The 13,429-nt window shown below is 38.2% G+C and overlaps 1 protein-coding gene across 1 annotated transcript in view; it reads left to right on the forward strand.

Moving 5' to 3' along the window:
- The first annotated feature begins 94 nt into the window (after positions 1-94).
- The window catches only part of ABCG2 (ATP binding cassette subfamily G member 2 (JR blood group)), a 205,436-nt gene continuing 192,101 nt past the window's right edge, over positions 95-13,429 (forward strand). Inside the window, exon 1 of the mRNA XM_037021132.2 lies at positions 95-519. The gene's annotated coding sequence lies outside the window, so the exon portion shown is untranslated. The remainder of the gene's footprint in view (positions 520-13,429) is intronic.

Genomic DNA, 13,429 nt, shown 5'->3' on the forward strand with positions numbered 1-13,429 from the left:
GGCGGCGGGCACGGCCCCCGAGGCACCGCAGCTCAAGGTGGCCGCGGCCCGGCATCCCCACTTCCGCCCGCGCTCGGGCTCCCCCGTGTGGCGGCCGCCCCTCCGGAAGGCAACTCCGCGGCGCCGGAGAACATTTCCATTCGCTCCCTAGGCGGCTGCCGCACCGCTGGTTGCCTTTCTCTTTTCTTGTTTCCTCCTTCCTCCCCTCCTTCTCCCCGGCGGTTACAGACTAACGCGCCTCAGACCCCAAAACTAAAGTTGAGAGAAGCTCCCGCTGGAGCAGCTCCATGGCCCCGCCGGCCGCGGGCTCTTCCTCCCTCCGCGCGCCCCTGGCGGCTCGGGGAGCAGGCCTCTACCTCCGGGCCCACCGGTCGGCGGATACAGACTGTCCTTGCGGAGAGGACGGGACTGTCGGCAAGGGAGGGAGGTGCCCGGAGCGGATGGCAGATGCTGGAGAGGACAGCTGTCGTTTGGCAGTGCTCCCGGCCCTGAAGGGGAATTGGTCCTTCAGTCCTGAAGGTGGGTTCTGGGTGGCACAGCACAGCTTCCACCAAGTGTTAACTCCACTTCGCTGATAAGACGGAAAAGATGGAGCGATTTGTCTCACGTCCCAAAGGGGTTTCTGTCGTGTCATCTCAAACCCCCATCCCCAGGAACTATACTCTGTCCGTAGCTCCTGCTTACATGACTGGCCGGGTAGCCAGGTTTGCTGTGTCTAGTGATACTGCGGTTTGGACATGATCCCGAACAGGCCCAGTCCTTAGCTAGTCATCAAGCAACCGGAGTCTCTCTTTAAAATCCGAATTTAGGGACTGTCGGGCTCTCTTAACTGTATAATGGGAGGAGCTAGAATGGTGAGATCATGTAAAACTGGCATGGCCATTTCTAAATAATGTGCACACTTTTGAGTATGTCAAAAGGAGATTTCCCCTGAGAGCCACAGAGGAGTGGATGGAAGAGGGAGGAGCTTCCTCCACCCCAGGGTCTCAATTCTAACCCACGGCTAGTTTAAGAGGAATTCTATCCAGAGTAAAACTCATGCAGATAACAAAATGCAAAAAACAACTACCTGAGGATGCTGGCTAAGGGTTCAAATCCAGCCCTATTTTATCCCAAAGTCAATTTTACGCTGCAGAAGTCAGCTAAGGTTAACAAGTACTTATACATTAATCATTAGATGGAAAAAAATTCCCTAAGGAACCTAAGAACACTGCAACTATCCACTGAAAAATAGGAAGGACAGAATAACTGGAAGACGTGTCAGGGGAAGAAGGGGAGGACATAGTGAAAGCACACCAAGACAAGACCGAGACCAAAGTTAACCAGACTTAGAGCACATTCCCGGCTCCTTATTAGGCCCCTACTTCCCCAACTCTCATTTACTGCATTCTGCCATCTGACTCCACCACACCTATGAAACATCCATTTCGAAGGTCCACAATTACTTCCTATTGGATTCTTTTTAGTTTTTATCTTATTTGCTCTCTCTTCAGCATTCAGCCTTCTTGGCTACTCCCCTCTCATTGAAATAGTCTCCTCTCTTAGCTTTCCTGTCACTTTTCTGGTTTTACTTCTAAATACCCACCCAGCTGCTTCTCAGTCTCCTGACCTTTGTTGGTATTCTTCAGCTCTGCCATCAACCCTCTTCCCAGTGTGTACTCTCCTTGTACAAGCCAATACATTCTTACAACTGCACCTATCACTGTTTACAGATGACTTCTGACTATACTCCCAGTCCAAGATTTCTCTCTTAAACTGAAGACTGAAATGTCCAGACATGGACTGGGAATGTCGGCTTGGAAGTCCTGTGGGCATATCAACTTCAACATATCCAGAATGGAATTCTCACTTAAATCTTTTCCTTCTAATTTGCCTATCTTAATGAAGGCAGTGCTTCTCACTCAGATCCCTTTCCTCCACATCTGTAATTTGTTTTTTCTCTGCTCCATCCTCACTGTCATTTCCTTAAAGCCATCAGACACTGTGGCTTCTCAGCTAATTTCTCTGCCCTTGAGGGTCACCCTTTTTCATTCTTCACATGCTGATCACTGCACATTCATGTTTTGCAGTTTTCATTCTCACCTCCTACTTAAGTTAAAACTCTTTAGCATAGCATAAAAAAACATTTCTTCGTGGTCACTTGCCTGCCACTACTCCAGTGCAATCTCTTCCATTCCATCTTCCTTGTTAAGCCTTGTCCTAATCTGTGTACATTTCTCTCTCCCTGTAATACATCTCCCCACTTTTTTCCCTGGTGAGCTTCGAAACTTAGATGTTATTTCCTCTGGGACATTTGTTCCAAGATTCGTCTAGTCTGAGTTAAATTTCCCTTCTATTTATTCCCATGACATCCAATTCAGCCTTCTATCCTAACACTTATTACCCTATATTATAACTCTTTGTTTCATCCCCTTTCTTCACCTTTACTCTGTGAATTCCTTGAGGGCAGGGACTATGTCTTTTTCCTACAAAATTCTAACTATTAGCACAGGGTCTGGCACATGGTAGGCATTCAAAAAAGTTTGGAATGCATGAATGAATGACATACTTAAAATAGAGAAGAGTTATGTCATTCCTCAGTCTTATTTGAAAACTTGAGAGTACACTCTTCCAAAATGATGAATCATGGAAAGAATAAACATCACTGTGTTCCTAAGAGGAATAAGCTCTCAGATTTCTTCAGTTACAACCAAATTGGGTAGGTGGGCCAAGAATCATTGTTTCACAATTTTGTTCGGTTGGTCCTAGCAAGTTATGCTGGTACAGCTGAGAAAAAAATATGCCAGTGGTGCTTCAAGTAAGAAACAATGATGCTGTAAGATGATACAAATCCAAGAGTCTTCCTAGGTCTTGCCAAGAACATCTTCATACTGTGAAAGTTCCCTGATGCTCTAGACCTCCACTTAAGGATCGAAGAAATGGGAGAGGCATGTCTAATGTCAAAACCAAAAGCCAAGTTAATTAGAGAGAATTCCTGCCCCAAAGTTCCTATTGGGAAGCTCAGGGAAGAATCAGGTTTAATATAACCCTCTGTATTTGTGAAAATTTTACATAATTGAAGCCATTTAAAATAGAACTGGAGTAGTCATTACAGAGAAATTGCCTTCCTCACCTTTGTTTTGACTGAGCAAAATGGCAATTTTTTAAGCAAGCCAACAGGGAACAGATAGCTTGATCGTAGGACTGAGAATTGTCGACTTTCTGAGGATAAAATCAGCAGCAATCAGTGTATATCCCAGAGTGGCTTAACTTGTTAACATCCATAGAAAAGCACTTTTTTTTCTTCCATTCAACTCATGCAATAGCCCTGTTCCTTTTCCTACCCTTGCTTTCACCCTACGGTAGGAACACTATTTGGGTATCTATCTGAATCTGTGCTCCCCATGTTGCAATTCTTTAATCCCAAATGAATGCTTGTTTGTTTGTTGGAATCCCCTGGAAATGAATCCCTTGTGCTCAAACCACACCTGTGACTTCTGATTCCTCATTGTGAGTCCTCTCAGGCTCCTGACCTCTCGCCTTTTGGAGGAGGTCTTTGCCACATTGTTTGTATTCTGGGGGCAAAGCTCCACCTGGGGGTGATCACCCAGGAAACAACTGTCTCAGCTGGTTTCACAGCCACTGCTGTCTGGTAAAATCTATATTTGTTGAGTACCTAGATTTATCTGGAGAGGCTCACCTCATCAGAGATCCCCCTGTTTCATGTTTTTCTTTAACATGGGGCTTTCAGCTTCTAAAAATTCCTGGGAAATTTTACCCTAGGGAACTCCAGCTGAGTTTATGTTCAGAAGTTACCATGCCTCTTCCTGTAAATTTTTATATTAATTAACTGAAATTACTAAAGATGATTTAAAAATATAGTGGCCACTTTGGGGTCCCTTTGAGCTTCCAAAACTTGTCTTTTTGTGCACTACACTTGAAAAACTATGGATTTTAGTGAGAGCTTTAATTTTTCTAAAAAGTTAACACTACCTTCTGGCACACTTGCTAAAAGAACTATGGTTGCAGCAATTCCACTTCTGGGTATTTACCTGAAGAAAACAAAATGATTTAAAAGGTATATACTGTGTTTATTGTAGCAGTATTTACAATAGGCAAGATATGGAAGCAACCAAAGTGTCCATAAATAGATGAATGGATAAAGATGAGGTGGTACATTTATATAATGGAATTTTACTCAGCCATAAAAATGAAGTCTTGCCATTTGTGACAACATGGATAGATCTAGAGGGTATTATGCTAAGAGAAATAAATCAGACAAAGTATATGACAAATACAATATGACTTCACTTACATATGTGATCTAAAAATAAAACAAATGAACAAACAAAACAGAAATAGACTCATAAATACAGAGAACAGCCTGGGGGTTGTCATAGGGGAGAGCTGGAGGGATGAGTGAAATAGGGAAAGGGGAAAAAAATTAGAGTGTTCGATGTCTTGATCTGGGTGATGGTTACAAGAGCCTTTACATGTCAACGTTTATTGAGCTGTGCACTAAGATTTATGAATTTTATTGTTCATACCTCAATAAAAATAAAACAGAAACAAACAAAAAATAGAAACTATAGTCCTGGAAAGCTGTAATTATCTACAAAATGAAAGTTTCATTAATTCATTTTATGTTCTAAGCACTTGGCTTAGTAATCATCAGGTTGAGGATCCTATAATCAAGACAGAAAGGTGGGTTTCACCGCATTTGCAGTCAGATATAGCTGGACAGAAATGTGAGTTAAACTCTATTTGAGGCTAGGGTCCTACCAAATTGCTGTCAGCCTTTAGGGGAACTATGACTTAGGATAACTATTGCCATTGTGAAGAATGTTTAGATAAAATCATTTAAGAAGTGCACTTAAAAGCAAAGTCTTCAAAATTCCAGCTTCATTAAAAATTTTGCTACAAAAAGTTACTGAGAAATTAGGTTTTTCTAAAAAAAAAAGGAAAGACTGAACCCACAAAATCCACTAAATTATTGACCTTACAGATATCCCCATATCTACCTTCAAAGGAGAGCCCACAATTGATCCCTACCAGAGTTAATAAGATTCTGAAAAATTTCTTGATAAACTTCTATTCCTTTAAAAACTCCAAAAAGAACCTAAAATTAAAAATTAATGGGTTGTTCATTACTACCAGAAATATTTACTGTTTGTCCCAGCTGAACCCAACAAGATACTTAGAAAAATTTAATAATGCCATGACAAAATATTTGGCCAAATTGAAAGCCAAATATTGAGCCTCCCGTATGTATACATCAGAGGCATGTCTCTGTGCCTTTGAAACAAAAAATGTTAACTCCTGCCTAGATAATTTCTTTAAAGTACAAACTTCAGGAAAGTAATTCTTACCAAAGGGAGATTGAAAAGCAGGAAAGGTCATTTGAAATTTAGGAAAAAACTTTAAATTGTCTTCTAAACTCTGCCTTTGCCTGTGTGTGTGGTCACAGATATGTGATTGCTAAAATTTTATTGAGTTCTATTTAATTGGTTAAAGGCAAGTGCCTATAAGGATTGGGCATTCTAAATTCTCAGAATTAAAAAAGAAAAACTATCCCAGTGTTTCTCAAATTCACATTAGCTGGAAAAAATATTTGGTATTAAAGTTAATTTAAGTTTGTCAGTTTAACAAAATAGACATGTCTTTAGAAGTATCAGCATTAAAAAACTTTTTTTAAAAATGAACTTTGTTAGAGTAGTTTTAGTTGTATAGAAAAATTGCCAGAATATCACAGAGAGTTTTTATGTACCCGACACCTAGTTTTCCCTATTGTTAACATTATGGTGGTACATTTACTGCAACTAAAAAATTAGTATCGATACATCATTATGAATTCAAATCCATAGTTATTCAGACTCACTTAGTTTTTACCTAACATTTTTTTCCTGTCCTAGAATACCACATTATATCTGGTCACCATGCCTCTTTAGCTCCTGTAAACTGTGATAGTTTCTCAGATTTTCCTTATTTTTGAGGACCTTCACAAATTTGAGAAACACTGGTCACTATTTTCTAGAAGGTCCTTCAATTTGGGTTTGTCTGATGTTTTTTCATGGTTCTACAGGGGTCATGCATGGGTTTGGAGGATAAAGACCACAGAGATGAAGGGCCATTGTCATTGTATATTGTGGGTACATGCTGTCAACATGATTTGTCATTGATGATGTTGACTTTAATAACTTGCATGAAATAGTGTTCATTTGTTTATCCACTGCAGGTACTTTTCTTTTTTCCTTTTCTGTTCTGTACTCTTTAGAAGGAAGTCACTATAAGCATCCCACACTTAAGGGATGGGGAGTTATGTTCCATCTCTTCGAAGGCAGAGTATCTACACAAATTATTGAGAATTTTTCTATACAAGAGATAGCATTAAACAACTTTTATTCTATCTAAGTTTACTAAAAATAAGCTCATGTTATCTCTGTTTCAAAATTTGTTGACAATAAGGTGGTTTGATGAAACTTTTACTTGAAAATACCTTCCAAAATCTTTCTGGTAGCTTGCAACTTCAGAGTTTTGTTTTAAATTAAATAATAGCAATGTGTTAAATGTCTAGATTATTTCTAGATAAGGCAGTGAAATATTAATTACTGAGCATTGTAGGTTTATCTAATTTTGGCTTCCTTATTACAGAGAAACTAAAGATAAAATATGGCTCTGTTAGTAAATACATTTTGTACTTTATTGAAAGATTGTACTTTATAAAAGCACATATTTCTGGAAATCATAAAAAGTATCAGCTTGCCAATTCACAGAATGCTAATTTAAAAAAGAGTTCACAATTATTTATTTCTTAGTTAAGGTTTCTAAAAGCTAGGAACTCTAATAAGTGTAATTAAAAGTAGTAGAAGTAATGACGAAAAGATCTCTGCATAAAAAAAAAAGGATGTGTGCTTTTGGTGAAAGAAGGATGAGGAGGAGAAACACATTTTTGTTAAAGGAAAAGGAAGTAATTTTGCTCCGGAGTGTGGCTGGTTATTTAAAGAAGGAAAACTTATCATGGCTGAATTTTATCCAACATGTAAATTAAAGCTAATACCCATCCTTCTTAAAGTATTCTAAAAAGTAGAAGAGAAGGGAATACTTCTAAACTCATTTTATGAGGCCAGCGTCACTCTAATACCAAAACTAGGCAAAGACACCACAAAAAAAGAAAATTACAGAAAAATCTCCCAGATGAACATAGATTCAAAAATTCTCAACAAAATATTAGCAAACTGAATTAAAAAATACATCAAAAAGATCATCCATCATGCTCTAGTGGTATTTATTCTAGGGATGCAAGGATGGTATAATACTTGTAAATCAATTAGTATCATACACCACATCAACAAAAAGAAGGACAAAATCACACGATCATCTCCACAGATGCTGAAAAAGCATTTGAAAAAATTCAACATCCATTCATGATAAAAATTCTCAACAAAATGGGTATAGAGGGCAAGTACCTCAACATAATAAAGGCCATATATGACAAACCCACAGCCAACATCATACTAAGAAGCGAAAAACTGTTCCTTTAAGATTGGGAACAAGACAAGCAGGCCAGCTCTCACCACTTTTATTCAACATAGTACTGGAGGTCCTAGCCACAGCGATAAGACAACACAAAGAAATGAAAGTCATCCAAACTGGTAAGGAAGAAGCTAAACTGTCACTGTTTGCAGACAACATGATACTATATGTAAAAAACCCTAAAAATCCACCAAAAAACAATTAGAACTAGTAACAATTAAGCAAAATTGCAGGATACAAAATTAATACACAAAAGTCTGTTCCATTCCTATATACTAACAATGAATTAATGGAAAGAGAAATCAGGAAAATAACTCCATTTACAATTGCATGAAAAAGAATAAAATAGCTAGGAATAAACCTAACCAAGGAGGTGAAAGACCTATACTCTGAAAACTACAAGACACTCATGAGAGAAATTAAAGAAGACACCAATAAATGGAAATACATCCCGTGCTCATGGATAAGAAGAATTAATACTGTCAAAATGGCCATTCTGTCTAAAGCAATCTACAGATTCAATGCAATCCCTTTCAAAATACCAACAGCATTCTTCAATGAACTAGAACAAATAGTTTAAAATTCATATGGAACCACAGAAGACCACGAATAGCAAAAATCCTGAGAAAGAAGAACAAAGCTGGGGGGATTACACTCCCTAATTTCAAGATCTAATACAAAGCCATAGTAATCCAAACAATTTGGTACTGGCACAAGAACAGACCCATAGATCAGTGGAACATAATAGAGATCCCCGATATAATAAACCCATGCATATATGGTCAGTTAATATACAATACAGAAGCCATGAATATACAATGGGGAAAAGAGAGCCTCTTCAACAACTATGTTGGCAAAGCTGGACAGCTCCATGTAAAAGAATGAAACTGGATTATTGTCTAACTCCATACACAAAAGTAAATTCAAAATGGATCAAAGATTTGAATGTAAGCCACGAAACCATAAAACTCATTGAAGAAAACAGGCAAAAATCTCTTGAATATAGACATGAGCAACTTTTTCCTGAACACAAGGCAAGGGAAACAAAAAATGATCAAGTGGGACTCATCAAACTAAAAAGCTTCTGTACAGCAAAAGTCACCATTAGTAGAACAAAAAGGCAGCCTACAGTATGGGAGAATATATTCATAAATAACATACACAGCAAGGGGTTAACATCCAAAATATATAAAGAACTCATACATCTTAATACCCAAAAAACAAATAACCCGATTAAAAAATGGGCAGAGGATCTGAACAGACACTTCTTCAAAAAATTCAAATGGCCAACAGGCACATGAAAAGATGCTCCACATTGCTAATCATAAGGGAAATGCAAATTAAAAGCATAATGAGGTGTCACCTCACACCAGTTAGAATGGCCAACATCCAAAACACAAGAAACAACAAATGCTGGCAAGGATGCAGAGAAAAGGGAGCCCTCCTACACTGTTGGTGGGAATGTAAATTGGTTAAACCATTTGGAAAGCAAGATGGAGGTTCCTCAAAAAATAAAAATAGAAACACTGTTTGATCCAGTAATTCCACTTGTAGGAATTTACCCAAAGAAAATAAGATCCCTGATTTGAAAAGACATATGCACCCCTATGTTTATTAAAGCACTATTTACAGCAGCCAAGATACAGAAGCAACCTAAGTGTTATGAATGGATAAAGAAGAGGTGGTACATATACATAATGGAATATTATTCAGCCATAAAAAGAAAAGAAATCCTGCCATATGGAACAACATGGATGGATTTAGAGGGTATTATGCTCAGTGAAATAAGCCAAGTGGAGAAAGATAAGTACCAAATGACTTCAGTCATTTGTGGAGTAAAAAAACAAAGCAATATTTGAAGGAAATAAGCAAGTACATTGTTATGATGCATTGGGTCTGTACTTACTCTCAAATGGCTTGGGAAAAATTTTTTTTTTTTGAGAGGACATCTCTCATTTACTGATCAAATGGTTGTTAACAACAATAAAATTCTGTATAGGGGAGTCAATGCTCAATGCACAATCATTAATTAAAACCCCCAGCCTAATTCTTGTCAGTCTCCAATCTTCTGAAGCATAATGAACAAGTTCTTACATGGTGAACAAATTCTTACATAGTGAATAAGTTCTTACATGCTGAACAGTACAAGGGCAGTCATCACAGAAACTTTTGGTTTTGATCATGCATTATGAACTATAAACAATCAGGTCAAATATGAATATTCATTTGATTTTTATACTTGATTTATATGTGGATCCCACATTTCTCCCTTTATTATCATTATTATTTTTTTTATTTTTAATAAAATGCTGAAGTGGTAAGTAGATGCAAGATAAATGTAGACAACATAGTTTAGTGTTGTAAGAGAGCAATTGTAGATGATCAGGTGTGTGCCTGTAGACTATATGTTAATCCAAGCTAGACAAGGGCATTAAAACATCCACGGATGCAGAAGATTTCTCTCAAAACAGGGGGGGTGAGGTTCTAAGCCTCACCACTGTTGATCCCCAATTTCTCACCTGGTGGCCCCCTTGTGACTGTGCCTGTCTTAGGTTGTTCCTCCCTTGAGGAATCTTACCCATCTCTGGCTAACCAGTCATCTTCCGGGGCCATACAGGGAGATGTAAAGTTGGTAAGTGAGAGAGAGGCCATATTGTTTGAAAAGGTTAGCTTTTTACTTCTTTGCAGATTTATGCCCTGTGGCTTCTATGCCCAGCATTTGTCTTCAGGTATCTTTACCACTTGGAGGAATTATGATACTCGGTAAATTCGATATGAGGCACGGATTCTATTTAAGGGTTGTAATTAGAAAGGAAGAAGAAAAGCTATAGACATAGCAGATGGAAGAAAACATGGGAGGATTGATTATTTCTTTGACATATCTTCTTGTAGAGTAACTTAAGCATGTATAGGTTTTAAACTACTAACTAAATTGTGCACACACATTAACATAATAGGAATACAGTTACATAACCAAAGCAGGTCTATAATTACCAGCCATCTCCAGTGAAGCCAAGAAAACCATTTAGGCACCCTAGGCATTTGTGAAAATTTGTCTATGATATGATGGATATTGTCCAACTGTACTTGAACAGTCTGAGAGAAATCAGACAAATTAAAACAACCCATACCTGGGAACTGTTCACATCCCATATGTTCTTTTAACAGTAGATAGTCTGTAGTTGTAAGATTTTGGAGCACTACAACTTGCACTTCTCCTAATTCTTGGTTGAGTTCCAACAGTATAGATCCAGTCAAATTTGTTGTTTTACTGTATGCACAGGCCAGCTTAGATATCTCCTTCTTCATTCCAATGGCAAGTCCAGGAACCAGTGGGATGGATGCAGCTACAACTGCAGCATTGCCTGGATCTTTGTTGAGGTTTTTGATGATCATCTTCTGGTATGACTCTTCCAGAGAGTGCTGATGTTGGAAGTTCTTCTTCATATTGTATCTTAGTTCATTTTCTGGGTAGCCAAATTAGGCTTTGATCCTCTGTATAAACACAAACGGACCCTTTCCCCACACTTTGATATGCCCTTTATACCATTGTGTAGAACTCATTGGAGGTCACCACACAGGAACTGCTTTTTTTTTTTTTTTAAGAGAAAGGAATATTATCAGAAAAGTGTACCTCCATAGCTGATCATCTGACACCCTTTAAGAGATCAAAATTAAGGATATTTAAAGCATGCATTAATCGTTGATTTACAGTTAGTTTTATCCTATCAAGGAGTAATCCCCCTTTTCTTTCTTTCTTTTTTTTTTAATCTTTAATCTACACTTACATGAAGAATATTATGTTTACTAGGCTCTCCCCTATACCAGGTCCCTCCTATAAACCACTTTACAGTCACTGTCCATCAGCATAGCAAAATGTTGTAGAATCACTACTTGTCTTCTCTGTCTTGTACAGCCCTCCGCTTTCTCCCTCCCCCCCTATGCATGCTAATCTTAATACCCCCTTTTTTCTTCCCCCTCTTATCCCTCCCTACCCACCCATCCTCCCCAGTGCCTTTCCCTTTGGTACCTGTTAGTCTATTTTTGGGTTCTGAAATTCCACTGCTGTTTTGTTTCCTCAGTTTTTCCTTTGTTCTTATACTCCACAGATGAGTGAAATCATTTGGTATTTCTCTTTCTCCACTTGGCTTATTTCACTGAGCTTAATACCCTCCAGCTCCATCCATGTTGCTGCAAATGGTAGGATTTGCCCTCTTCTTATGGCTGAGTAGTATTCCATTGTGTATATGTACCACATCTTCTTTATCCATTCATCTAGTGATGGACATTAGGTTGCTTCCAATTCTTGGCTATTGTAAATAGTGCTGCGATTAACATAGGGGTGTATCTGTCTTTCTCAAACTTGATTGCTGCATTCTTAGGGTAAATTCCTAGGAGTGGAATTCCTGGGTCAAATGGTAGGTCTGTTTTGAGCATTTTGATGAACCTCCATACTGCTTTCCACAATGGTTGAACTAATTTACATTCCCACCAGCAGTGTTGGAGGGTTCCCCTTTCTCCACAGCCTCACCAACATTTGTTGTTGTTTGTCTTTTGGGTGGCAGCCATCCTTACTGGTGTGAGGTGATACCTGATTCTAGATTTAATTTGCATTTCTCTGATAATTAGCGATGTGGAGCATCTTTTCATGTGTCTGTTGGCCATCTGTATTTCTTTTCTGGAGAACTGTCTGTTCAGTTCATCTGCCCATTTTTTAATTGGATTATTTGTTTTTTGTTTGTTGAGGCATGTGAGCTCTTTATATATTTTGGATGTCAAGCCTTTATCGGATCTGTCATTTACAAATATATTCTCCCATACTGTAGGGTTCCTTTTTGTTCTATTGATGGTGTCTTTTGCTGTACAGAAGCTTTTCAGCTTAATGTAGTCCCACTTGTTCATTTTTTGTTGTTGTTTTCCTTGCCCAGGGAGATATGTTCAAGAAGAGGTCACTCATGTTTATGTCTAAAAGGTTTTTGCCTATGTTTTTTTCTAAGAGTTTTACGGTTTCATGACTTACATTCAGGTCTTTGATCCATTTTGAATTTACTTTTGTGTATGGGGTTAGACAATGGTCCAGTTTCATTCTCCTACATGTAGCTGTCCAGTTTTGCCAGCACCATCTGTTGAAGAGACTGTCATTTCATCATTGTATGTCCATGGCTCCTTTATCAAATATTAATTGACCAGATATGTTTGGGTTAATGTCTGGAGTCTCTATTCTATTCCACTGGTCTGTGGCTCTGTTCTTGTGTGAGTACCAAATTGTCTTGATTACTATGGCTTTATAGTAGAGCTTGAAGTTGGGGAGTGAGATCCCCCCTACTTTATTCTTCTTTCTCAGGATTGCTTTGACTATTCAGGGTCTTTGGTGTTTCCACATAATTTTTGAATTATTTGTTCCAGTTCATTAAAGAATGTTGCTGGTAATTTGATAGGGATTGCATCAAATCTGTATATTGCTTTGGGCAGGATGGCCATTTTGATGATATTAATTCTTCCTAGCCATGAGCATGGGATAAGTTTCTATTTGTTAGTGTCCCCTTTAATTTCTCTTAAGAGTGGCTTGTAGTTTTCAGGGTATAGGTCTTTCACTTCTTTGGTTAGGTTTATTCCTAGGTATTTTATTCTTTTTGATGCAATTGTGCATGGAATTGTTTTCCTGATTTCTCTTTCTATTGGTTCATTGTTAGTGTATAGGAAAGCTACAGATTTCTGTGTGTTAATTTTGTACCCTGCAACTTTGCTGTATTCCGATATCAGTTCTAGTAGTTTTGGAGTGGAGTTTTTAGGGTTTTTTATGTACAATATCATATCATCTGCAAATAGTGACAGTTTAACTTCTTCTTTACCAATCTGGATTCCTTGTATTTCTTTGTTTTGTCTGATTGCCATGGCTAGGACCTCTAGTACTATG

This window comes from Manis javanica, chromosome 5 (assembly GCF_040802235.1).
Source record: "Manis javanica isolate MJ-LG chromosome 5, MJ_LKY, whole genome shotgun sequence".
Classification (NCBI taxonomy): Eukaryota; Metazoa; Chordata; class Mammalia; order Pholidota; family Manidae; genus Manis; species Manis javanica.